At 40.7% G+C, this 25,103-nt stretch overlaps 1 long non-coding RNA gene across 1 annotated transcript in view; it reads left to right on the forward strand.

Annotated features, from left to right (window-relative positions):
• The window catches only part of LOC132209613 (uncharacterized), a 101,060-nt gene that overhangs the window by 19,834 nt on the left and 56,123 nt on the right, over window positions 1-25,103 (forward strand). Inside the window, exon 2 of the long non-coding RNA XR_009445801.1 lies at window positions 11,655-11,815. This is a non-coding gene — a long non-coding RNA (uncharacterized LOC132209613). The remainder of the gene's footprint in view (window positions 1-11,654; window positions 11,816-25,103) is intronic.

A 25,103-nucleotide genomic window follows, 5' to 3' on the forward strand; every position in this document is an offset into this window, starting at 1 on the left:
TAAGGGTGTTACCGATGTGCATGTAGAAAAGTTCAAGATAATCAGGAAGAGTTAGCAATGTATTGAGAAAGAAAAGTCATGTTAAATAAATTTATTGCAGTTCTCTGAAGGGGTAATCTCTGTTGTGCATAAAGAGGAGCCTGTAGATGTCCAAGAAATCTAAATATAGGGGCATTTGACAATGGGCCACATAAAAGGCTTTTGTGGAATTAAAAAACATACACTCATAGTATAGGGTCAACCTTAATTGTAAGGATATATTAGCACGAAAAAGCAATATGCATTAATGGGTTTTTTTGATTCGTACGATACTATGAGTACTGTCCTCAGGGGTCTGATCTGGTGCTTGAGATTTTTTGGAATTCATATCAAAGACTTAGAAGAGGGAAGCAAAGATATGTGACTAAATTTCCACATGACATAAAGATAACTAGGAAAGTAAGTTGAAAGGGGTCATAAGAGTGATTAAAATGGATATAGACGTATTGATTGATTGGACAAAATGGCAGATGGCATATGTGGGAAAATAGTAAAGTTTCTCACTTTAGCAGAAGGAATAAGAGAAACAAAGACAGATTCTGCTTAAATAGAGAACTGCAGAATTCTGAAGTGAGAGAAAGCAGTATGTTCTACTGCATGACATACAAAAAGTTAACATGCAGGCACAGTAAGTAATTAAGAAGGTTAACGGAATAGTCTCCTTTATTAGAAGGAATTAAGCATGCATGTAAGTATGCTACGCATCAATTATATAGGGTATTAGTGAGAGCACTCCTCAAATATTTTGTACACTTGTGGTTTCCTTATTGAAGCTGGGGTATAAGTATGTTGTAAGCAGCTGAGTGGAAATTTAAAAGATGCGACTTTAGAACTCTGACTCAAGGCATTGGAAGCAGGGTCATTAAATGTTTTTAAGACAGAAGTAGATAGATTACTTTAACTAACAATAATCTAAGCTTAATTGGCAGAAGTTGGCATGAAGAACTCCAAACACGAACAGACCAGTCAAAATCTTATGGAAAGTTAGACTCAAGGGGCTACTTCTGCTCTGAATTGGTATGCTGTTGTTGGTATCTCCATCAGTGAATCAGTCTACCTTTCAGAGAAATGCTAATGTATCATAACTACATCAAGGCATGTGGCCTGAGGATATAAGTGTCTCAAATCCAATCTTGCCTGAGGTCATCTAACTTTGTCCTCAGTTGTAATCTAAGAGCTCAATGTTAGCCTAAACACTTATCAGCATAATTTTTGTTCGTGACAATTAACATCTGTTGGATTTGTCAATATTAAAATACAGACACTGAGTTTCTCGTATTACAAGGGATAATTAAGTATTGCTGCTAAAGGCAAAATTACATCATATATTCCCATGTAAGTTTATATATGGTATCAAAAGAGACCAAAATTTACCACATTCGCATGTCCCTTCTCATTACTTCCTCCATTTATTCTGATTTCTCCCAAAGTGGAAAAAAAATCAGAAAGGGCATAAAATGGGTTAAGTTCATTATTGAAGGTTGCAGGAACAGCACCTTATATTTTGCTCGGGAACCCTGCAGCCCAATGGTATCAACGTGGGCTTCACAAACTTCAAGATCTCCCCTCCCCAGACAGCATCCCAAAACCAGCCCAGCTCATTCCCCTCCCTAACCTGTCCATCCTTTCTCCCACCTATACACTCCTCCCACCTCAACCCCCGCACCCACCTCCTACCTACCAGCCTCATCTCCACCTCCTTGACCTATCTGTCTTCCCTGGACTGACCAACCCCTACCCTAACTCCCCACCTACACTCACCTTTACTGGATCCATCCCCCTCTTTGACCTGTCTATCTCCTCTCCACCTATCTGCTCCTTTATCCACCTTTCATCTCCCCCCCGCAACTCTATTTATTTCAGAATCCCCTTCCCCTCCCCCATTTCTGAAGAAGGGTCCAGAGCGGAAAAGTCAGCTTTCCTGCTCCTCTGATGCTGCTTGACCTGCTGTGTTCATCCAGCTCTACACCTTGATATCTCACCTTCTCCAGCATCTGCAGTTCCTGCTATTTCTGAAACAACCTTAGTACTGCTCTGTGGTGTCAGCTGAGATGGTTGTGCTCAAAATGCTAGAGTGGAACTTGGCTCAATGCCCTTTGAACTCAGAGGCAACTGAGTGACCCTTGAATGGCTTAGTAAAACAGAAGACAAGTGCAGATATGATTTTGGTTCCAAAGAAAACTTGAAATGTTAATTCTTTTTCTCTCTCTGCACACGCAGCTAGATTTGTTGACTTTCTACAACATACGCTGTGTTTTGTTTCTTCTTGTATACTTTGGCCTAAACTATGATTGCTGTTAAGGGTCAGTGAACGACTCTTACTATTGACTTTTGTTTCTCTAGTATTTTTTGTTTTCAGCCAAACTGGTTAGACATGATGTCTAAGCCACGTTTGGCTCTATTTATTGCACCAACGCCATCTTGACTAATGGTGCTACAAACTCGACCTTTGCCTAGTTGCTTATTCTTCTTGAATTTCTTATGCTTCTAAATATTAGGAACTCAATCTTTGTCATCCTGCAACCATGACTCCTAATGGTCATCCTATCATATTTATTAGCTTCAATGTATGCTATCGATTTGCTTACTTTGTTATGAATATTACATGCTTTCACATACAGAAACAGTAGTTTCTGTTGTCTTTTTTACTTTTTTAAAAATTTTGTAACATATAGACTTAACTGGTATATTCCTGGTCTTTTTTTTTGTTCCTTCCTACCATTCTTTGACCTTCATTTTCTTTGCTACTATTTTGCTCTCCTTCCTTGAGTGTACCGTGCAATTTACTACAGCTATCCAAGCATGATCCCTCAATCCCTTAAAGCTTAAAGCATTCTCTACATTCCTGGTTATGTAGATAGCCAGAACACTAGTCCCAGCACATTGCCAGACTGTCCCAGTGGTCTGTGCACATTTTCTGGTGCTATGCTAGTACACCAAAAATCAGAACCCATTTCACGCAAACCGGTCCTTGACCAGTTAATTTCGGTAATCTTATATGCATTCTGCCAATTTGCACCTGGCTCAAGTAACAACCTAGAGATTAATACCAATGGGATTCTTCTCTTTAATTTCATGCCCAGCTTGTCATTCTGACTCAGCAGAATGTCCTATAGTTATTGACACCTACATGGATCACAACAAATGGATCCTGGCAACTGAGTAGACAACATAGCCTTCTAAACTTGTATTTCTAGATGCACAGATCAGTGTCTATGTCCCTCATTTTACTATATTATACTACTACTACATTCCTTTAAGGTCATATCATAAACATAGCATCTAACATCCCCCCATTTAAAAGTACAAAGAAAGATCTGTGGGTGAAGAATCAACAAAAGAGAGAAAGCAACATTATAGACAACTGTAGTAGTCAATTGCTCTATGTTTTGATTAACAGTCTGGCAACTGATCTATGCTCACTGCTTGGTTATTTAAGCTGTGGTGTGTAATCAAACTAAAGTAATCAGACAACGCAGAAGGAGGTTGGAGCTACTAAAAGCTGAATTTAACTAAAGCTTTTAGAGTTTTCTTTAAAGTTTCTATACAGTTGAAAGCTAATGTTATCTCTGCATTGCTCTGAGGTGAATCAGATATCTAAAACATGCATCAACAATGCAAACAGATCAGGTGGGTTTGTGTGACTATATCTAAAAGCAATTATGTACAATATCATGAGGGATGAACTAATATTACATCAAGTATGTTATTAACAATTGATCAATCATAATACCATTACATAAGATGAAAAGTAACAAATATTACACGTGTAACCAATAATGTTTTAAATTTGTGAACAATTCAGAATAGTTATTTAAGCATTCAACTTGATGTTTTCCGTGGTAGAACCTTTTCCAGTTATTGTCCCTTTTTTCCATGCTGTCTGGTCAAGTTCATTTATTCCTGAGGCCTTATTCAACAGCTCAGGAACATGTTCCTATGTCATTATCATTAAGCCAAATCCAAAAATCAATAGCCTGATACGCCATTATCTCCTGTAATTAGCTGCTGTTTTCTCCTTTATTAGGCTGAATTTAAGAACAAGGAGCTAATTCAGGAGACTGTATGAAATGTTGGTAAGGCTGCAACTAGAGTTTTGTGGATGATTCTAGAATCCATATTAAAGGGGACATGTAATTGCACTGGAGAGAATCCCAAGGAGGTTTACAGGATGTTGCCTGGACAGGAGAGATTTAGTTATGAAGAGAGGTTTGATAGGTTTTCTTGGAGCAGAAGAGATTGAGGGAGGTGATGGGTCCATGATTGAGATGCATAAAATTATAAGTGACCTAGACAGCATAGACAGGAAGAAACTTTTCTGCTCAGTGAGGGGATCAGTGATCAGGAGGCCCAGATTTAAGGTATCGGGCAGTAGGTTTAGAGGGAATATGGGGAACATTTTTCCACACAAAGATGGTGGGAATCAGGAATTCATTGTTTGTAAGGGTAACAGAGGCAGAAATCCTCATAACATATAAGGAATGATGCCAAGGCATTCAAGGCCATAGGCCAAGTGCCGGAAGATGTGAATAGTTTGGTAGTTGTTTTGGCCTGGCACAAACACAATGGGCCAAATGGTCTTTTCTGTGCTGTAGACCTCTATGACACTGAGAATTTGGGCTTCCTGATTTTTTTTAACTTATGCCGATTATTCAAGTAAACTGTTAATATGAGCATGTGGTTATTAAGTCGCTCCATTTGGAGATCCACTCTGCACGCCAGTTCTTTCTCTTTCTTTCTTTGTCCATCCTTTTTTCCTCCCTCCTCTCTCTCTATAGTAATTCTATCCACCACTACCCTTTTAACTACCTGCCTAAGGAGTCATACAAACATTGGAACATAGAAGATTGGAGCAGGAGGATGCCATTCAGCCCTTCGAGCCTGCTGCACCGTTCATCACGATTAGGCAACTCAGCAGCCTAATCCTGCTTTCTTCCCATAAATTTTGATCCCATTCACCCCAAGTGTTATCTAATCACCTCTGGAGTGCATTCAATTTTTGGCACCAACTACTTGCAGTTGCAATGAATTCCACAGGCTCACCACACTTGGGGAATAGAAATGTCTCCTCATCTCCGTCCTAAATCATCTACCCATCATTTTTACACTGTGACCCCTGATTCTGGACATACCCACCATTGGGAACTTCCTCCCTGCATCTGCACTGCCCAGCCCTTTTAGAATTTTATAAGTGCCTATGAGACTCCTACCCATTTCTCTGTACTCGAGTGAAAACAATCCCAACCTAGTCAAACCCTTCTCATACGTCAGACCTGCCAACCCCGGAAACAGCTTGGTAAACCTTCGCTGCACTCCCTCAAGAGCAAGAGCATCGTTCCTCAGAAAGGAAGACTAAAACTGTGCACAATATTCTAGTTGGGTCACGACCAGGAAGCATGTGGTGGGAGCTGAACAAGTGGGTTGTATCCTGCAGCAACGGCAAATTGAGAGTGGGCCAGAGCGACGGTGGTGGATCAAGAGTGGGCCGACGAGGTTGGACTAGTGAAGCAGCCAAGGACAGGCCAGTGAGGCACTGGCAGCAAGATCGGACCAATGAGGCAGTCAAGACCGGACCAATGTGGCAGCCGGGAGCCAGACTCTGATGGAGGTATGGCATGGGCTGGAAAGCCCAGAGAAGGACTGCAGTAGTGGAAAGAAAATTCGGACTCTTTAATTTTTTTTTCTTATTTTAAGTTAATGTGAATGGCGCTATGTATATATGGCAAAGGTACGCACTTTCACTGTATTTTTACATTGAATATGTGTGACAGTAAAGGTTCAATATAATAAATGATTCAATATTTAAACAGTTCTTGACCTTGTTTTTGCTTTTTATGTATTGGTAGCCTTCACCAACCATACTGCAGCCATTGGAGTAGAAACTTTATAGGGTCTAAAACTGGCAAGTGCATGTGGAAGATGGACAATAAAGGAATGGAGAAGGTTTTATTTATATATCTATTATGCTAGGATTTAAGTTATAATTTAGGGGTATTTTTAAAGCTGGAAGGGGTATTTCCAAAACGAGGCCATGACCAAAAACATCTAAAGCATTGCTCTTTATCGATGATAGAATAGATAAATTACTCCTAAAGAAGCTCGGCAAATCCTGCTGGAGCTTTGCTGTACTCCTCCTTCCTATTGTAGCACCTTATCCTAATCTGTCTGGCCTCTCATCCTTAGTTCTCAACCAAAGATCTATGAGGTTATATTATTTTTGGAAGAGTTTACTTTAATACAACCAGACTACTCTCCATAACTACTCAAACTTTAAGCAAGTATGGAAATTGACCAAAACTTACAACTTATAAAAGCTGATGAAGTTACGAGACTTGAATCATTAAATCTGCTTTCTTCCCACAATTGCTCCCAAACCTGCTGAGTTTCTCCAGCAATTTCAGTTTTTGTTTTTCTTTAATACTAACTTGCCAGGAGTACATGTTGCCTTTAAGAAGTGCTGTTTGGGGTGGGGACTGTGGTGGGGGAGGATGGGGGGGACATGGTGAGAGGGAGAAGTGAATCCTTCATTTCATTTCACGTCATACTGAGGTACATGATGTTAAGATAGAATAAGCTGGAGCATGAGATTCAAAATAGCAATGCTGGCATTAAATCAGGTTCATACATTGACTAAAGCCATAATCTACCTGCTGCACACAGTCTTGCCAGAAATGCACTTGCACACAGTGGACCTGGTTTTGGAACATCAGGAGTCTGTATGGCAGCTAAAATCTGGTGGCATGCAGCCTAATTTCTCATCTTACGAATCATTATTGTCACTCCTGAGTGACGTATTGGCATTAAGAGCCAGCTTTGCAAGGTTTGAAATATTGGTATTCTCATCAACAACCTGAAAATTGACCCACCAATCAATATTAATTTGTGGTAATTTGCAAATAAATGAGTGGTTAATCATAAAATTGACACAACCGTACAATGTACTTACAGGCAAATATTTATTTGTACACAGTTGCATATTCATTAAAATATTTCCTAAACAATGCAATGTTCTGAAATCACAAAATTTTTCAGTTGTTCTACGTCAGTTTGTTCCTCCCAAAGCAGTTTATGATTATTTTTAAATGTCAGGTTACTGTAGTTGTGGCAACATTATTATGAAAATCATTTTCAATAAGACCATGTGGAACTGAAATTCCAATTGTAGTAGTTGTTCTGGTCCCAATCAATGCCAGTCAAATATCCCAGCAGTGAAGGGCTCTTGTGGAACAGTATTCCGACCTCAGACCCAAGAGGCCTGGGTTTCAGTCACACTTGCTTTAGAGATGTGTAATACCATTACTCAACTGGTTAATTAGAAGATACCTACCCTAGCAGTGATTGAAATAAACCAGAGACATAGTCAATTAAAGATAACAAAGTGTGAAGCTGGATGAATACAGCAGGCCAAGCAGCATCATGGGAGCACAAAAGCCGACGCTTCGGGCCCGGACCCCTCATCAGTCTGATGAGGGGTCTGGGCCCGAAGCGTCGGCTTTTGTGCTCCTGAGATGCTGCTTGGCCTGCTGTGTTCATCCAGCTTCACACTTTGTTATATTGGATTCTCCAGCATCTGCAGTTCCCATTATCACACAGTCAATTAATATTAGTGTGCCTTGTCATGCGCAAGCTCAATATAACTTCTTGATTTGTTTTTGAGACCTCTATTGAATTCAGAACATAAGTTAAGCATTGTGCAATTATTAAGCAGATTACTATTCTATACGTGCATACCTGCCTCATACTGTTGTAGTTAACGTAGGTGAGAATACTGGATAATAGAATGTGCTTGTCAGCAAGATGTTTAGACTCAAGTGCAATCCTGTTTTGGTACCATTTTGGAACTGAATGGTTCAGTTAAATTTTTTGCTTAACCCGGTTCAGCTCAGTGTACATTCATACCACATAAAAGGTTCATTGATAACTTGCAGGTTGATTTCTTCTGCCTGTTGTAACAACTTCAGATGTGTTTAGTGTTTCCTGTAAGTTTGTTTAAGTTGCTAAGTTTCAGAGAAAATGGTAGCTGTCAAAGGACTTTCAGCTGACTCCAGGGCTACTATAGAGACCAGACATGGGTACACTTATATACACTCTCTGTGGCCACCATCCATAATATCCTGCTGTGCCTTGACCTTTTTAATGCCCAAATTATTTTGTTGTAACCATTGTCACCTGACTAGTCTAGGATCAATAACAGATAAAGAGAGACTTGAGGGGTCAAAAATCACACCAGACCAGGTTTAAGTCTAACAGGTCTATTTGAACCTGCTGGTCTGTAACCTGGTGTTGTGTGATTTTTGACCTTGTCCAACCCAGTCCAACATCAAGACGGGTGGAATTGTGGTATAAGGGGATACGATCTGATGTGCAAATGATTCAGAGTGTACACCATCACAGTGAGTGATTGTCACGTGAAATTGTTGGATCCTGAGGTCCTTCAGCCTCGTGATGAGCTGAATTGTAGTTACAATGTTATTAAATAAGAGTTGTAGTTACAATGTTATTAAATAAGCGTTGTTTTTTTAACCCTACCTCAGACAAGGATAAATAGCCTTTGACTAACAAATTGTGACCAAGACTTATTTAAGATAACAACCAACAATATTGTGCTGCCCTATCACGGGAAGCCAACAATGATCCACCTGCCAGTCTTCCAGTGCCCTTTTGGCTGCCTATCAACCTGCCAGTGCAGATGGTAGCTGCCCATGCCAAGATGGTACTATCTGTAGCCAGGCCAGAGCAAGCGACTTCTAAGTTAAGTCATTCATTGTAAATTAGTGAAACACCCACCACACTGAGATGTCCTGTCTTAGATAAAATATTGCTTGAAAATGCCTTTGTTGGCCATCCATTGATGTGATGTATTTAGACTTGAGCCCATTGCTCTTTGTCTAATTTTTATGCATTTCTGATTTCACTCAGTTGTTGCTGGTAGGTTTGTGGGTTGTTCACAGTTTAAAAGATTCCTAGGTTTCCCACAATTTGTATCATCTTGTATGGGCCTTGCTGTAGGATATACACTAAATGGCTGCTGTGGTCTGTTGCATTCCTCACACATAGTCTCTGCATCAAATCTCATTAACCTTTGTCTGAATGATTGCACCTTTGGCTGTGTTCTTGATAATCTTTAGCATTCAAGAGTCAAAACGAAGATTTGTGTGGCTGTGGAAGATCTGCACAGATTCTAACAGATCTAATAGGTTTCAGAAACAGGGTCGACCCCAGCACTAGCTGGTTGCTTTTGTGACAGGTATGACAAATCTGTTAGCATTGAGCCAATTTCCTGCCTTTCCTTTGACTTTAGAGAATGGGTAACATTTTTAGATGCGACAAGACAAATTGGCTTCAGTTCAAACAATCGAGTGGTGTGATAAGCTCTTTATCTTCACTAATCCTGCAAATTGCAGTGAAGTTTTCAACTTCAGTTTAAGAACAAAATGGAATTAATTTCAACTTGACTTTGTAATTATTACTTTCCTCTAAATCCCTAAAGCCCTAAGAAAACATGATCACATCATGTAACATGACATCACTTCCTGTGATGTATTTTCATATTTGCATATCATACATTAACCCTATTCACTACAGATAACAGGTATGTTCTCTATAATTACTGCAATTCCCCGGAGTGGCACTTCATCAATCACAGTAATTTGTTGGAGAACAGTTGGCTGAACTGCTTTGATCTCCTACCAGCAACTCATTTATTTTTTTTTCTCCAGCCAAATGCATGTGTGACCTTAAAACTTTTATTAAGCTTCCCATAGCCCATACCTATGTGGTTTCACATTCCATGCAGATACTTCTTCTTTCCTTTAAAATATGCCTAAGTTAAAGTCTGAGTTGGTGTCTGTAAGCATAAAATTGTGCCATGGTTTCTATTCATCATGACTGTTGTAGGCATGTTCCCATTTTTCCTGGTCTAAAGAATTTACTCTGGGTGTCAATAATGCAAGACAGCTCTAACAATGGGATATAACCAATATTTCAATGAACTTTTTGCATAGATGTGTCCAAAGATCAGACAAAATTAGGCGATTGAACTGTCCCAACTCCTGCCACTGATCTCACAACCTCTTAATCTGGCTAACTGCGCTGAGAGGTAAGTTTCTTCCCATACAGAATGACTATGTATTCAAACTTTGACACTGTGCAATCACCATCAAATGATCGATTTGACCACTGGCAAACATCACAAATGTGTCGCATTTTCCATGACCAATTTGATTAATTAAGTCATTCGGACTTGCTTGAGAGCTTCTGGAAAGAGACTTGTCTATTGGCTGTAATGAACTTTGATCTCAGCTTTATAGTGTCTAATCAACATTTACACAGCACAATTCTATGGAAATTACACATTCAGCTGATAAACAGTCCATATTATCACCTCTGATTCACTGTCTGTTTTAAGTAAAACTACATCTTTTCCGGAGTTATTGTGACTGTTCACCCCATTACTGCTGATTTACAAGTCAATCTAAACCCACATGCATTCCTTCGGCAAAACACAGAAACAAATTAAAACCAGTGACCTTTCTAATCATTAGGTCATTACCAGGCTTCATATTTTTTCTCCTCACTTCAGGTGATATAATTTAACTTATTTTCAGCCAACCCAACAAATTTTAAGTTAATATCTACACTATCTACTTCTGTTCTTCACTGACTGGGAAGGTTTCAGCTCTTGAGTGTCAGTAATAAAATGAGAACAAGGGTTGGATTATGCTGAAGGAGAAGAGGAGAAAGTAGGAAGGGAGTTCTTATATCATCTGCAGCTCCGAAATCAAAAGATTATAGCAGAAGAGAATATATGCAGATACATTCACAATCCTTACTATTCGCTTCAGCCCTTTTATTGCCTCTGTGATCTTCTTTTCATCATGGTAGGTATTTTTAGATTAGGTATTATATTCACCAATGAAATTAAAACATGTAGGTGTGCTTGTTGTCCCTCAATTTTGTTGATTAGCTCAACTGGTTGAATGGTTGGTTTTGCAATGCAGAGTGATGCCAACAATGTGGGTTCAATTCCTGCACTGGCTGAGGTTGACATGTAAAATTCTGCGTCTCAACTTCGCTCCTCGTTTGAGGTATGGTGGTCACCAGATTAAACAACCACTTCATCTCTCTCAGAAACCACCCCCATGTTTCGGTAAGACTATGGCTACTTTGCTTTTTGCAATTATGTGCCACCTTCTCCAGCAACCAAGTATGTCAGATTGCCTTCCAATATACTTAGAAAATTTTCGTTGTCATGGTCGAATTAGTTCTGTAAAGACTGTATATTTCTTTGCAATTATAAACTGGGCAAAATGATAGTTTGGACACTGTTGTGTCCCAGAGAATAGATCAGGAGTTTATTTCTCAAAACTCCAAACTCAAAAATTGAAGTTGTGGTGTTCACATAATGGTTGTATGAGGTCACCATAAATTTTGGAGAAGATAATTTTTATGTACTGTGAGGTAAACTGGCACCAAGTGACATTGGCTGAAAGACTGCCTGGCAATAGCTTTTGCAATTTTGAAGTTGTAGAATTTGTCACAGACTTAAGTTGCACTCAAACCTCCTAAATGCTTGCAAGCCAAAACAAGTCTATCTCTTTCTTGCTTCTTTACAGAAAGAAAATAACACACGAAGACTCTGAAAAAAAAACCGCTAAACCAAGCCAGGGTCCAAGTCTACAATAACAGAGTGTGAGGCTGGATGACCACAACAGGCCAAGCAGCATCTCAGGAGCACAAAAGCTGACGTTTTGGGCCTAGACACTTCAGCAGAGAGGTAATGATTGGCTGCTGCATAGCTCTGGGGTAGATATCAATGTGATGTCTTCACCAAATACCACAAGGATTGAGAAAGTCCCCTTATTGGAATCCTGACCCACAGAATTTGGCATTTTTGTTTGCTTTTCACGAATGATATTACAGAGCTCTCTGTCTTGTCTGTTCTATTTGTGAATGAATGTGTCGGTGTTTGTTTTTGAAGGAGACATAGTTTAAGACAGCATATTAGTAATTAGTTATCTTTTTTGTAAAAATCTTGTTAAAAAGATGTCTTTAATTCTTTTTCACTTTTTTTTATTGATGAAACTTGGGATGAGCTTCTTTTATCTTACATAGTAATCAAAGTCAGACATTAACCATCTTAGAGATTCAGTTGATTAATTATGCATTTATGATGGCTCCTTGAGTAGTGGAGCTTGAATACCAATGCATTCTTCCCATCAAAGCTATGACACTTTTTATGTGGGCAAGCTGTGCAATTGAACATTTGGGTCTTGCAAAATTGCTATGTATGTGTGAGGGGGAGGTAAAGTTCATAAATTTTATTACAGAATACAGGTTTATAGAGAAATTAGGAATTGAGTGATGAGGGCACAGTGATTGGAACAGTAGGCAAATCTTACGGTACAGATGGACGGATATAGCTCTTGAGGATGAACTCACTGACTGTGACAACATCTTGGTCATTAAAGAATATCTGATCTAGATTCATGCCCTTGCAGCAATACTTCCAACATTGTCCTCTACTGCTACTCATCTGATGTGTGTTTGTCTGATGGGACACCTGCCACAGCCCTTCACTGAATAGAAAGAATTTCTCTCTCTCTCCTCTCTCTCTCTCTCTCTCTCTCTCGCTTCATGTCTGCCACCAATTGCACTGGCTGAAACTGTTAGTGATCTGCACTGTCTTGCATGTTGATCCATTGGTCAACATAGAACAGGTCAGATTAATTTACAAGAATCTCCCACTACTTCCTACTCACCACCTCCAGTTTGAGGAATGTAAGCTTTAGGCATGCATAGTTTTCACACAGCAATTATCTAAACAAAAACAGCCAGCACCAACTTGACACATTTCCTGAAATGTAATGAATGAGCATGGGTTCATGCATCTTGCAGTCTTCATGCCTATCTTCCAAGTTAGCCAATTTAGTCCCCATTATTTTAGATAGGGGTTTAAAGCCATCATTATTTTTCTCTCCAGTGCCATCTCAAATATAGGATCCATGTCCTTATTTTTATAAATTCCTAGAGTTACATTTCATTTGGGTTTTATCTCAATTTTATCCCAATTTAAAAGAAGGTTCTGCGTGCTGATTGGTAAGGTAACAAGTTTATTTTTTAGTTTTTTTTTAACAGTCTTGGGAATTTAGAATATTGGGAGGGAGGTCAGGGCAGTTGAATGTTCCTCCTGCAGAATGTGGGAGGTAAGGGTCACCACTAGTGTCCCTGCTGACTATATCTGCGTGAAGTGCACCCAACTCCAGCTCCTTGAAAACCGCATTAGGGAACTGGAGCTGGAGCTGGATGAACTTTGGATCATTTGGGAGGCAGAGGAGGTTATGAAGAGGAGTTACAAGGAGGTAGTCACTCCTCAGGTACAAGAAAACGGCAGATGGGTTATGGTCAGGGGACGGAAAGGGAACCGGCAGGCAGTGCAGGGATCCCCTGTGGCCATTCCCCTCAACAATAAGTATACCGTTTTGGATACTGTTGGGGGGCGGGAACTTACCAGGGGAAAGCAGTGGGGCACGGATCTCTGGCACAGAGTATGTCCCTGCTGCTCAGAAGGGAAGGGGGAAAAGGAGCAGAGCAGTAGTCATTGGGAACTCCATAGTTAGGGGGACAGATAGGAGGTTCTGTGGGGACGAGAGAGACTCATGGTTGGTATGTTGCCTCCCAGGCGCCAGGGTGCGTGATGTCTCTGATTGTGTTTTTGGGATCCTTAAGGGGGAGGGGGAGCAGCCCCAAGTCGTGGTCCACATTGGAACCAACGACATAGGTAGGAAGAGAGATGGGGATTTAAGGCAGAAATTCAGGGAGCTAGGATGGAAGCTGAGAGCTAGGACGAACAGAGTTGTTGTCTCTGGTTTGTTGCCCGTGCCACGTGCCAGCGTGGTGAGGAGTAGGGAGAGAGAGGAGTTGAACATGTGGCTACAGGGATGGTGCAGGAGGGAGGGTTTTGGATTCTTGGATAATTGGGGCTCTTTCTGGTGTAGGTGGGACCTCTACAAGCAAGATGGTCTTCACCTGAACCAGAGGGGTACCAATATCCTGGGGGGAAATTTGCTAAGGCTATTCGGGTGGGTTTAAACTAATTCAGCAGGGGGATAGGAACCAAAATTGTAGTTCGAGTATAGAAAAGGTTGAGAGTAGGGAGGTCCGAAGTAAAGTTTCAGGGACATAAGATGGCACCGGCAAGCAAGAAGTTGGTTTGAAGTGTGTCTACTTCAACGCCAGCAGCGTCCGGAATAAGGTGGGTGAACTTGCAGCATGGGTTAGTACCTGGGACTTTGATGTTATGACCATTTCGGAGACATGGGTAGAGCAGGGACAGGAATGGTTGTTGCAGGTTCCGCGATTTAGATGTTTCAGTAAGAACAGAGAAGATGATAAAAGGGGGAAAGGTGTGGCATTGTTGGCCAAGGACAGTATTACAGTTGCAGAAAGGATGTTTGGGGACTCGTCAACTGAGGTAGTATGGGCTGAGGTTAGAAACAGGAAAGGAGAGGTCACCCTGTTGGGTGTTTTCTGTAGGCCTCCGAATAGTTCCAGAGATGTAGTGGAAAGGATAGCAAAGATGATTCTCGATAGGAGTGAGAGAGACAGAGTAGTTATCATGGGGGACTTCAACTTTCCAAATATTGACTGGGAAAACTATAGTTCAAGTACTATAGATGGGTCAGTTTTTGTCCAGAGTGTGCAGGAGGGCTTCCTGACACAGTATGTAGATAGGCCAACAAGGGGCGAAGCCACATTAGATTTGGTACTGGGTAATGAGCCTGGCCAGGTGTTAGATTTGGAAGTAGGTGAGCACTTTGGTGATAGCGATCACAATTCTGTTATGATTACTTTAGTGATGGAAAGGGATAGGCGTATCCCACTGGGCAAGAGTTATAGCTGGGGGAAAGGCAATTACGATGAGATTAGGCAAGATTTAGGGAGCATAGGATGGGGAAGGAAACTGTAGGGGATGGGCACATTAGAAATGTGGAGCTTATTCAAGGAAAAGCTCCTGTGTGTCCTAGATAAATATGTACCTGTCAGGCAAGGAGGAAGCTGCAGAGCGCGGGAGCCATAGTTTATGAAGTAGGTGGAATCTCTGGTCAAGAGGAAGAAGAAGGCTTATGTTGGGATGACATGTGAAGGCTCAGATCGGGTGCTTGAGGGGTACGAGGTAGCCAGGAAAGACCGAAAGAGAGAGCTCAGAAGAGCCAGGAAGAGACATGAGAAGTTGTTGGCGGACAGGATCAGGGTAAACCATAAGGCTTTCTATAGGTATTTAAGGAATACAAGAATGACAAAAGTAAGATTAGGGCCAATCAAGGATAGCAGTGGTAAGTTGTGTGTGGAGTCAGAGCAGACAGGGGAAGCGCTAAATGAATATTTTTCAGCAGTATGCACTCTAGAAAATGACAATGTAGTCAAGAAGTATACTGAGATACAGGCTACTGGACTAGGTGGGATTGAGGTTCACAAGGAAGAGGTATTAGAAATCCTACAGAGGGTGAAGATAGATAAGTCCCCTGGACCGGATGGGATTTATCCTAGGATCCTCTGGGAAGCTGGAGAGAAGATTGCCGAGCCTTTGGCATTGATCTTTAACTCGTCATTGTATACAGGAATAGTGCCAGAAGACTGGAGGATAGCAAATGTGGTTCCCCTGTTCAAGAAGGGGAGTAGAGACAACCTTGATAATTATACACCAATGAGCCTTACCTCAGTTGTTCTTAAAGTGTTGGAAAAAGTTATAAGGCATAGGATTTATAATCATCTAGAAAAGAAAAATTGATTCGGGACAGTCAGCACGGTTTTGTGAAGGGAAGGTCGTGCCTCACAAACCTTACTGAGTTCTTTGAGAAGGTGACCAAACAGGTAGATGAGAGTAAACTGGTTGATGTGGTGTATATGGATTTCAGCAAGGCTTTCGACAAGGTTCCCCGCAGTAGGCTATTGCACAAAATGCGGAGGAATGGAATTGTGGGAGATATAGCAGTTTGGATCGGAAATTGGCTTGCTGAAAGAAGACAGAGGGTGGTAGTTGATGGGAAATGTTCATCCTGGACACCAGTTACTCATGGTGTACCGCAAGGGTCGGTGTTGGGTCCACAGCTGTTTGTCATTTTTATAAACGACCTGGATGAGGGTGTAGAGGGATGGGTTAGTAAATTTGCAGACGACACTAAGGTCGGTGGAGTTGTGGATAGTGACGAAGGATGCTGTAGGTTACAGAGAGACATGGAGAAGCTGCAGAGCTGGGCTGAGAGGTGGAACATGGAGTTTAAGGAGGACAAGTGTGAGGTGATGCACTTTGGTAGGGGTAACCGGAAGGCAAAGTACTTGGCTAATGGTAAGATTCTTGGTAGTGTAGATGAGCAGAGAGATCTCGGTGTCCATGTACACAGATCCTTGAAAGTTGCCACCCAGGTTGACAGGGCTGTTAAGAAGGCATACAGCGTTTTAGCTTTTATTAATAGAGGGATCGAGCTCCGGAACCAAGAGGCTATGCTGCAGCTGTACAAAACTCTGGTGCGGCCGCACTTGGAGTATTGCGTAAAGTTCTGGTCACCGCATTATAAGGAGGATGTGGAAGCTTTGGAAAGGGTGCAGAGGAGATTTACTAGGATGTTGCCTGGTATGGAGGGAAGGGTCTTACAAGGAAAGGCTGAGGGACTTGAGGCTGTTTTCATTAGAGAGGAGAAGGTTGAGAGGTGACTTAATTGAAACATATAAAATAATTAGAGGGTTAGATAGGGTGGATAGGGAGAGCCTTTTTCCTAGGATAGTGACGGCGAGCACGAGGGGGCATAGCTTTAAATTGAGGGGTGAAAGATATAGGACAGATGTCAGATGTGGTTTCTTTACTCAGAGTAGTAAGGGAATGGAACACTTTGCCTGCAATGGTAGTAGATTCGCCAACTTTAGTACATTTAAGTCGTCATTGGATAAGCATATGGACGTACATGGAATAGTGTAGGTTAGATGGGCTTGAGATCGGTATGACAGGTCGACACAACATCGAGGTCCGAAAGGCCTGTACTCTGCTGTAATGTTCTGTCTTCTATATAATATTTCTATTAGTTTTCATGGCTCACTGATATTTTACGTAAACAATCTCTTGTGAAACAGCTTCCATGATCTTCATTCTGTGGCATGAATATTATTTGAATTCCTTGTTAACTGCTCACAATCGGGTTAGTTTAGTACTGCATAAACTACTACCTTTAAGTTTCCATAAAGTATTAATTGGAAAATTATGATGCCCTCCTGTTGCCTCAATATGGAAAATAATATCCCCCTTGATAAATTCATACAGGCTAAACTTTTGGTCAGAATAATTTATAATTAACAGATGCACATAAGCAGAAAGAAATTATACAAAATATGAACAGTAAATCTAGAATCAGTCATTTCGGAGGTAAGATTTTCTCTCACCATGCAAAGTCTGTTGGCAATCAATAGCTCATTTTCGATAGACAGTTGAAGTTGCACTGATCATTGGTTTTCAAGATGACATGTTATAGATGGATGATGCATATTTCAGGTCAGTCATGAAGTTTTTTGCTCTAACATCAGAGTGAAAATAAACAGTCAGAACTGTGCTTTCAGACCACAGGGCTCCTATTCAAGTCAAGTCAGTTTGAAGGTAAACAAGAAGACACATGCAAACATCTTTTATGTGTAGTATATTGCAATGGAAAAGGCTTTCACACATTTTCTCCCTTCCAACAGTGCCACAGAAAAGAAAAAAAAATAGACTCCTGAGCTGAAAACAAAATCTATCAAGCATTAATATGAACACTTGGAACAAGCCATTTTAATCATCAAAACAACTTCATCTTAATTGATCTCAATAGAACATATTATATCCACCCCCGCCGACTGACAATCTGCTGTCTCCCATTTTGAATCGTGATGAACAGGATGTAACCTCCAATTTAACTTGAACCCTTCAGAAAATAAAGATTGAATTTTTTGTATTTGTTATATGGATATGTGGGGCTACAAATTTGAAGCACTCAGGAGAACACAAATGTGAGAACAGTAGACAAGATTAGAATGTATTCTGGATGATCATTTCAAATGATGCAATTAGGCTGCTGAGAAAGAATTTCTGACAGTACAACTGTGACTATAGAGCTCCTTGGGAGAGTAAATCTCATGTTTCACAGATCTTATATTGTTGATTCTGTGAATTTCTCTTGAAACTATCATATTAGTTGAACTCTGCAGATAAGTCAAATCCTTGATCTAACCAGGCAAGTTGTAAGTCTGGGTTCAGTCTTTTATAAATATAAATTAAGTGTTGACAAAATTAGTGAATGATTAAAATTGTCTCATTCTTTACTCCAATCCATAAAGAAACATACAAGTTTGTAGAACACGGCCTTTTTTAATGCTTTCTCTTCAAAGTTTCTTTAGAAAAAAAAAATTCCTAATTTTCCTTGAGCAGAATTTTGCTCAGAAAATCAACTTTTTCCCCCTTTTTGCCCTGAAAGGCCGTGTTATTGCCTTACATGCTATTCCCTAGTTTAATTAAGAGTAAAATTCTTTACATGTTTATCTGCACTGATATGTTCTGTTTGTCACATTCCAGCAACTTTTCAGTAGTATAGTTTTCCTCAACCTTAGTAAGAATCAAGTAAAATCATCACAGTACCATAGGGCTTCTCTCTTATTGGAAAGAGGTGATTGATGGTGTGTTTAACCAAAATGTCACCACACCTTAGGCAAGGCCTGCGGTTGAGAAGGAGGCCATGGTGACCTCAGCCAGTAAAGGAATTGAGCCCACTCAACATCAGACACAATGGTTGACAACGTTATTTCCACCCTGTTGCTTGATCAACCTTTAATTCTGTGCCTCTTCTCTATTTTAAACATCTAGTTGCCCTACTTCTTTAAATAATAGAAGTATTATTGGGTTACCTCTGAACACTTTTATTTTACATTAACATGTCTGTCTTCCTCGCAGAGCCCTTACTGTCTCTTCACCATTTTGTGTTTTGTTTCAACAATTTTTATTGATAACATCATACACAACATTAAAAATCACTGGTGGTAGCATCAATCACATGATATTGTACAACTCTTAAATGTAATGCCATGCCTGTGCCCACCTCCCAATTTTCGTGATGTTCCAGCTCCTTGACGGCTTGCTTCTCATTATATATTGGAGCACGTGCACAAAGTGTTACTTTTTCTGTTAGGCTCTTGATCCACTGATGATGGTTTTCAAATTGAAAGAGATATATAATATCAAATGACTGGGATTTCTGGAACTGCCGCATTGTCCAACGGTAGTTTCATCATGAGATGCAACACGTGATGGTGTCCTCGATCCGGATTTTTATAACCAACTTGTTTCCTCTTAAGTTGGAAATATTTAGAGTAAGTGTTGTGCTGTAGGGCACCTTGATCATTAAGCAGCCACAAAAACAACTGTTGTGGTTGTGATAGTGTTCTTTCTTTTTTTTAATAGGCTAAAATATTCCATCCCTCTTCCAAAAACCTTGTTTTATTTAACAATTCGGTGATTATGTTGCATAGAGCTCCGCGCTCCTCTTACTCTCTCCCTCCCTACCTGGCCGTGTCCTCACTCCTTCTGTCTTCTCTTCATCCTCTCCTCTCATGTTCCTCCCTTTACTGTCCTCTTCTGACTTCCCCTTTCTCTCTCCCTTCTATGCAGAACCATTACCGCTGCTAGTGTGTCTTGGGTGTTCTAGTCAAAGGTTAATGAATCATGGAAAATGGTTGGAGTGTTGGTGTTGATAGAGCTTATTCACCTTCATTTTGCACTGAGGGTAGCAAGGGTACAAAATGTTCTCGGTGGGGGGGGCGGATTTCAATGTCCACCATCAAGAGTGGCTCGGCAGCAACAGTATTGATCAAGCTGGTCATAGAGGACACAGCTGTGAAACTGTATCTCAGTGATGGTTTATGGACCATCTACAGCAGCAGAATTGTACTTGAGCACAATCTGTAAACTCATGGCCCAACACATCCCCCATTAAACCATTACCATCAAGCCAGGGGGATAAACCCTTGACCAGTGGAGAGTGCAGGAGGGCATGTAGGAACAGCACTGGGTGTTACTTTAACATAAGGTGTCAATCTGTTGAAACTACCAAACAGGACTTCTAGCATGTCAAACAGCATAAGCAGTGCATGATAGATAGAGCTAAGTAATCCCAGAATTTCACATTTATATCTAGTCTCTGCAGTCCTGTCACAGCCAGTTGTAAATGGTGTTGAAAAATTAAACAGCTCATGAGACGAGGAGGCTTCACAATTATCCCCATCCACAATAATGGAAGGGCCCAACACATTGGTGTATAAGAAAAGGTTAAAGCATTTGCAGAAATCTTCAGCTAGAAGTGCTGAGTGGATGATCCATCTTGGCCTCCTTCAATCATCTCCAGGATCACAGGTACTTGTTTTTAACCAATTTGATTCACAACACATGATGTCAAGAAATGGTTGGAGGCACTGGATATTGCAAAGGCTATGGACCCTGAAGACTTGTGCACCAGAATTTACCCCTCCTGTACACAAGCTATTCTAGTACAGTTACAACACTGACCTACCCAACAATGTGGAAAATTGCCCAGCTATGTCCTGCTCATAAATAAAAGGACAAATCCAACTGGCCAATTACTGCCCTTCAGTCAACTGTCAATCATCAGTAAAATGATGGACGATGTCATTAACAGTGCTATGAAGCAGCACCTGCTTGACAATAACGTGCTTAGTGATGCCCAGTTTGGATTCCTCCAGGGTCATTCGACTTCCAACCTCAATTCAACTTTGATTCGAACATGGACAGAAGAGCATGATTCCAGTGGTGAGGTAAGAGTGACAGTTCTTGACGTCAAGGCTGCATTTGACCAAATGTGGCATAAAGGAGCCCTGGTAAAACTGGAGGTAACGGGTACCATGGGCAAACTCTCCACTGGTTGGAGTCATACATGGCACAAAGGAAGATTATTGTGGTTTTTGGAGGTCAGTCAACTCAGCTCCCGGACATCTCTGCAGGAACTCCTCAGGGTATTATCCTGTGCCCAACCATCTTCAGCTGCTTCATCAATGACTTTATCTCTATCATAATGTCAGAAACTGAGATCTTCACTGATGATTTTTCTATGTTCAGCACCATTTGCAACTTCTCAGATACTGAAGCAATTTATGTTCAAATGCAAAAAGATCTGGACAATATTGAGGCTTGGGCTGACAAATAGCAATTAATATTCACGCCACACAAATGTCAGGCAATGATAACTCCAGTGTGAGACTTCTGACCATTGCCCCTTGACATTCAATGGTATTACCGACTATCAGCATCCTTAGGGTTACCATTGATCAGAAACTGAACTGGAGTCACCACATAAACACAGTGGCTAAAAGAGCCTAGGTAGGCTAGGAACACTGCGGTGAGTAACTCACCTCCTTATTTTCCAAAGCCTGTCCACGCTGTAAAGGCACAAGTCAGAAATTCAATTCTCCCCACTTGCCTGGATGGGTGCATTTCCAACAACACACAACAAATTTCACACCTGCCCACTTAATAGGCACTAAATCCAGAAACGTATACTCCTCCCTCCACCACTGATGCTCGGTAGCAGCAGTGTGTACCATCTACAAGATGCTCTGCAGATATTCACCCAAGACCCTGAGACAGCGCCTTCCAAACCGACAACTACTTCAGTCCAGGACAAAGAGAGAAGATACTTAAGAATACCACCATGTGCAAGTTCCCCTCCAAATCAGTCACCTTCACTTGAAAATGTATCAATGTCCCTTCATTGTCACTCGGTCAAAAATGAGGAATTTCCTCCCATATGGACTTTATGGGTCAATCTATAGTATGTGGACTGCAGCGATTCAGGAAGACAGCTCACCAGCTCCTTGTCAAGGGCAACTAGGGATGGGCAATAAATGCTTTACGAGTCAGTGATGGCTGCTTCCCATGAATGAATTAAAAATTATGTCCTGTGCAGATAGTTGCCTAGCAACAGCCTGCTGCTTTACTGTACATCTATGAGTCTGTTACTTGAAGGAAAGCTTCCAAGCTAGTAAGATTGTATCTTTTCAAAAAGAGCAAAATCATTCATATACTAGCTGCAAAAGGCTCTCTGGCTACCTCACCATGTCCCCTTCGAACTGTCTGTGTGTGCTCAAGCCTGATTTGAAGACCTCACTGAATTTGTCAGCTGAATTTGAAGCTGTCAGCATTTTTATTGAATTGGAAACTGATTGGACTGTGAAATGTCTCCCCATTTTATCCTTTGAGTTTGGTCCCTTGGTCCACTGCAGTGACTTTTGTTTCCTTTATATTTGAAGTCCATAACATCACTGCAGAGTTGCATCGTCTTGTCTATCATGTATTTGGAATTAAGTGAATATAGTTTTAATCAGTGTAATAGCTCCTTTGATAACAAGTTTTATCACTTCTTGTAATCATATATTTGCTTCCAATTAATTATTTTTGCACTAATTACAAAAGATTGGTGGTCACTTCTTTTATTCTGAATGGTAGGATTTAAATAAAATATTTTCACTGTTAATACAGCTTTTGAACTAGTGAAGCTTGGTTATTGGTGCATACTCCTCTCAGTGTTATAATAGCCTGAAGAATATTGTTCTTCTTTATTCAACAGTCTTGAAACTAATGACCATTCTAAGTGGAAAGAAATGCTAATTTGAACAGAATTGTCTTTACTTTGAAATTAAGTGGGTGTGTTTAATTCCACTCTAATTGTTTCAAATATGGTTTCTCCATACAGTAAGTGATAGTGTCTTGATGATTTGAAGTTGTTCACTCCTTTGAGTCGCCAATAATTTTCATATCGTCCTGTTGAGTCTTTGTCTTCAGTGCAAATTCACCAAGGATTTCAGCGTGCATGTTGCTTCTCACTTCACAATGACATAAATTGAGTCTGGTACCTTCGTAGCTATGTTACCAAATTAATAATTTAGAAATTTGGGGCAGAATTTTAACTGCTAGTGTGGAAGGTCAGGTGCAGGTGGCACTGTGGGTAAAGCCCTGAAATTGGGTGTGAAACATTAAATGATCACACCTTCTGGATTTCGCTGTGACAAGTAATGGGGAAGCTCCATGAAGCTGTCAGACCAGTAATTTCAAATATGAAGATAAACAATTAATTTTACTGTCATAGCAAGATCTTGTCTTTAACAGTGAGTGCACTGTTTTCCTGGGCTATGGAGAAATTGCAAGGAGAGACTACATTGGTGAATCACAGTTAAGCTGGACAATTTAAAAGCTTTTCAATCATTAGTAAAACTGTTGAGCTGCTACACTGTTAATTTGAAAAAAAACATATACTTTGAGGAAGGGTCATCAGATCCAAAACGTTAACTCTGATTTTTCTTCACAGATGCTGTCAAGCCTGCTGAGCTTTTCCAGCAACTTTCGTTTTTGTCCCTGATTTACAACATCCGCAGTTCTTTCAGATTTTACTCAAAAAGCCTTGCTCCGAGAATGTGATTTCATTGCATCTTCCTTGAATGTTTTGCAATGCCTTTCATCTGCTGTGGACTTTTCTTATCTTGACCTTATCTTCCTTGCTGTCAGCCTTCACTGTAGCTTGAGGATAGTTTATGCTGCGGTGCCATGGACCCCTGAATAACAGGAGCAGCCATACCAACGTCAACAGCAACAGGATCTCGATAGCTCGGACTGCTCCACCATTCAGAGACAATAGACATTATGCTGTAGTCTGGAATATCCTAACACAGGGTACAAAGACAGAGGATCCATTTTTCTGACAGGTCAGAACAATAATGCCACTGGAAGTTGAGGCTTTCACAGTATATTGTTGCTAAAACATCTGCAACATCCTTGAAATAGATTGCCTTCCATATGGGCTTGCATTGGCAGAGCCTGTTAAGATTTGCACTGCCCAGAATATTTTTTTCTACCTTTACCTGGCTTCTTTCGGTGATTTTAGATTTTATTGTCACATGTGTTCAAGTACAGGAGTACAGTAAAAAGTGTGTAATGTCACCACATATCATGTCATCTTAGGTACCAACAGGTACAAAGAAAGCTTAGGTACAAGATAGCAAGAGAAATGAGGAATTTTAAAAAATTAAGCATTACTTCAGAAAAAAGTAGACAAATAAATATACAGGTATTTGTTTACATTAATGTCTTTTGCAGTTTAAACTAGGAAAATAAAGGAATAAGTCAAAAGTTCAGCAGTCTTTGATGGGCCGTCTGCTTATCTTGCTCTGCTATGTTCTCGACTATTCCACCGCAGATACTGCCACTGAAAATGCTACCTGTACAACCTTCTGTGGTGTCCTGGGACCATGCCCCAGGCAGGATCCACTGGCATGCCAAGCCAAGTCACCAATATGTGTCGCTGAGAGACCAGGCTGGGACTCACCACGAGCCACTGAGAGACCAGACTAAGGGCCAGCATGAGCTGAGAGACCAGGCTGAGACCTGTCACAAGGCACCAAGACACCAGGCTGAGAGCTGCCAAGCTGCCAAGAGACCATACTGAGACATGCTTTGAGCCACCGAGGGACCAGGCTGAGACTTGCCAAGAGTCTAACGGGGCCATCTGCAGGATGTTTCAATCTAAGTGCAAATCCCAGATTACTGAAGGTTTGAATGCTGAGCCCACATTTAGGACTACTTTGGTAAACTGAGACCAGTCTTGTGCAGAGAATGATCAGATTGGCTACAATAGCTGGATTTCCCCCAGGTACAGGAGGTCATTGCTATCTGAAGACAATAAATGTGGCCTCAGATCAGCTGAAACATTCACTGATTACAAGGAACTTCAATTTCTCAATGTTTGACTCATATTTGACAATCAAAACATCGTTACATTTGTACAAGGTACCTGACAGCTACTATGATTCATTCAATCTGTATCAGCTATTATAATTCTCCATAAAGATTGAAGTTTAAAAATTCAACCTTTCCATTAATAGCTGAATCAATGATACAATAAGCTTTCACATGTTAAGATGTTCACTGCAACAAACAGACTAAAAACTCTATTGAAGAAAAAAACACTATTGTTGAAGGCAACTTT

The sequence above is a fragment of the Stegostoma tigrinum genome, chromosome 5, assembly GCF_030684315.1.
Source record: "Stegostoma tigrinum isolate sSteTig4 chromosome 5, sSteTig4.hap1, whole genome shotgun sequence".
Taxonomy (NCBI): Eukaryota; Metazoa; Chordata; class Chondrichthyes; order Orectolobiformes; family Stegostomatidae; genus Stegostoma; species Stegostoma tigrinum.